Genomic DNA, 3763 nt, shown 5'->3' with positions numbered 1-3763 from the left:
AAAAAATCTCTTGTAAACGAGGCCTGGGCCTTTTATTGTAAAGAAAATTTGGGAATTTTATCTTCTTTTAGCTGGTTCGTATCCAATAAATGATCTCCACTATGTAACATTATTATAGTTGTCAAATTAAAGTATTGTAATTTATGCTTTGATACTAACTAAATAATTTTCTAATATTTTTTACTATATTTTATTACACATAAACATACATTGCAGCTAACGTAGAGCACGTAGTGTTAAGAAATAAACAAAATAAATATAGTATAATTACTATTTTAGAATTATTGTTAGTCTTGTAAAAGATCTTAAAACTTATTCCCTCTTCTAAGCATTAGCAGGTTATTTATTGTGATGTGGATGGATTTTGCAAGTTTAAATATGTCATTATAGCCTCAAATCAGTTAGAAATTGTATTTCAGTGCTAAATGCAAATAATTTTAGTATTAGTTTCATTTTAATCTGAATTAATCTTTTGGGCGGAACCACTTTTTTAAAAATAGAGATTTAATTCAAATCGTTCCACCATTGGATTCAATCCAGCACCAAGTCCGCTCAAATAGCTCAAAACTACTAGATTACGAAGTTACACATAAGTATATGAATATAATTTATTCATTAGTTTAAATTTTATTAAATTAGCGATGCAAATATTTTATGCTAAATTTGGTTTACCTTATTTTTTGTACTTACTACATCAAAGTAGTCAAATTCATTAGATGAGTCAGTTATGCAGTAACACCTCTTAAAAAAGAAACTGTAATTTTAGTAACAAAAATAAAAAAAACCTACCTCTCCAATGTAAATAGCTGCAAGATTTCAAAAAGTAGTAAAAAAAAAATGTGAATGTGGTGTAGATTATGCAAATTATCGTTGACAAAACTCAGTTGGAAGGGAGAAGCAAGGAACAAGTAGCATGAAATCCAGCCAGAGGAAACGGTAGAATTGAAAAACACAATATTCTTGGCGGATGGTTAAGAAGGTGTATGATTACTTGAACTTGCGGATGAATTTGTGTTTAAAAAGAACTATGGCAGCGACGCAGAATACCTCGTTGTCAGGGCAATCACTCCGGGTTTTTCCCTTTTTTTAGGCTTCTTTAGTAGCTACGGACGATTCTAAAAAGACTTGGTAGAATTAGATTCGTCTATGTTAATCTATGAAACAGGTAGCTTGAGTATTCCGTGCTATCAGTGGCATAGTGGCATACGAGGGTCGTTTGAAAAGTCCGTGCAAAAATAAAAACTACTTAATTTTTTGGGGTAAACCTTTTTTATTTTTCAACATAGTCTCCTTTTAGGCTTATACACTTCGTCCAACGCTGCTCTAGTTTGTTGATCCCTTCCGAATAATAGGATTTGTCCAAGTCTGAAAAATAGCCATTCGTTTCTGCAATCACCTCCTCGTTTGAATAAAATCTTTTTCCCGCCAGCCATTTCTTCATATTGGAAAACAAATAGTAGTCCGAGGGAGCCAAGTCTGGAGAATAGGGGGGATGTGAAACGAGTTGGAACCCTATTTCCATTAATTTTGCGACCACAACTGCTGAGGTGTGAGCTGGTGCGTTGTCGTGATGGAAAAGGACTTTTTTGTGGGCCAATCGTGGGCGTTTTTCTTGCAGCTCGGTTTTCAAATGGTCCAATAACGATGAATAATATGCACCTGTAATAGTTTTACCCTTTTCCAGATAGTCGATGAGGATTATTCGTTGCGAATTCCAAAAGACAGTCGCCATAATCTTTCCGGCCGAAGGAACGGTCTTCGCCTTTTTTGGCGCAGATTCCCCCTTGGTAACCCATTGTTTAGATTGTTCTTTGGTCTCAGGAGTGTAGTGATGTATCCATGTTTCATCCACAGTGACGAAACGACGCTTAAAGTCCTGCGGGTTCTTCTGGAACAGCTGCAAACCGTCCTTGCAACACTTCACACGATTTCGTTTTTGGTCAAGCGTGAGCAATCGCGGCACCCATCTTGCGGATAGCTTTGTCATGTCCAAATGTTGATGCAAAATATTATGTACCCGTTCATTCGAGATGCCCACAGCACTAGCAATCTCACGCACCTTCACTCTTCTGTCATCCATCACCATATCATGGATTTTATCAATGATTTCTGGAGTAGTAACCTCAACAGGGCGTCCAGAACGTTCAGCGTCGCTTGTGCCCATATGGCCACTCCGAAAATTTTGAAACCACTTATAAACTGTTCTAATCGAAGGTGCAGAGTCACCATGATGTTTATCAAGCTTCTCTTTAGTCTCCTGAGGCGTTTTGCCTTTCATAAAGTAGTGTTTAATCAACACACGAAATTCTTTTTCGTCCATTTTTTGAAAATCACTCGACTTCCTCGATTCAAACGAATGCCAAACACAAAGAAATAGACCGATCTGGCTGAAACTTGGTGTGTGTACTTCCAAGAGATGCTACTAACTAAACATAACCTCGATACGCGCCAGTAGTGCTATCTCTCTGACTTTGCACGGACTTTTCAAACGACCCTCGTATTAGGTTTCAACACTGAGACTATCAAGTTTTTTTGTTTTTTATAAAGAAAAAGACTATGCACTTTTTTACTAGACTATTGTAGTTACCTATATTTCAGCATCCAAATGCAGATTTGTTGAGTTAATCGTTTGGAATAAATTCTCTATGAATTATTCAAGCATTGACACTCAAGAGTTGTACGAATCGTGACCGCTTTTTGCAGACTACTTCAGCAGTTCTCCATTTGATCTTCTCCGGGAGTTGTTTATGAAGCCAGGTACAACGATAATGTTATTTTGAACTGAAAAATTCTTATTATTATTCTGTTATATGTCCAATCGGAAAATTCGTCCCTCAATTGCGGGCACTGCTTTCTTGCTGCATTAATCTGTAAATTTGTTTTAATAATGAGATTCAAATTTTAGAATCTAGAAATTGTTTTTAGGACAATTCAACCAAAAAGTCTCTTGGAAGAGGGAAATAGTATTCCTGCCCCTAAAATACCTTTCCATTAGGATGTACTGTATCAGTTCTGTGCGAGATAAAAAGTAAAGTAATCATCTGTGTCCGCATCCAGCAGCGGCCTTCTTCTCTTCCTAGGAGCTCACTGTCCGGTGATGGGCACTGTTGTCTGTAACGAAAGAACTCTGTCCAGAAGCCGGCAGTGCACTAAAAAAAAGCTCCGGATGCCAATGCCCTCAGATGTTGATTGGCCTTAAATTACAAAAACAAAAAACAAAATATGTATAGAAAACGTGATATACAAACTGGTAATGTCAAATCTCAGAGGTTGATGATAAAAATCTAAGAAAAAAAACAATAATTATTCTCAAGAATTATCGGCACGAAATAACGTGAATGTGCCCATATTCTATTTCTATTTTCCATTTTCTTTTCTATCGGTAACTGTCATTAAATTTGTACCTATTACTTAACCTTCCTGAACGTGGTACTTATCTTTAGCTTTATCTAAATCTTTTCTTATTTGTTTGTTGTTACTTTCTATTATTTATTAATACCTTACCCAGTTATTTTATCATTTGAGGAATTCAAAGCTAATTGCACGCATTAATTAAATAATGTAATTATAATAATAAAAACAAGATAATATGTAACCATCTTTCTAACATCGTTATGTATTCCTAACATATACTGGCTACGCATAAAATGAATAAAACTTCATTCTGTTCGTTATTTTACTTCATATGAGAACTGATTGTGAAAGACCAAGGAAGTATTATATGTTTAATGCAAATATTATTATTTATAAACTCATTGAAGTT

This window comes from Rhodnius prolixus, unplaced genomic scaffold (assembly GCF_049639745.1).
Source record: "Rhodnius prolixus isolate KJV_2025 unplaced genomic scaffold, Rpr scaffold_1, whole genome shotgun sequence".
Classification (NCBI taxonomy): Eukaryota; Metazoa; Arthropoda; class Insecta; order Hemiptera; family Reduviidae; genus Rhodnius; species Rhodnius prolixus.
This window is presented reverse-complemented; position numbering follows the sequence as displayed.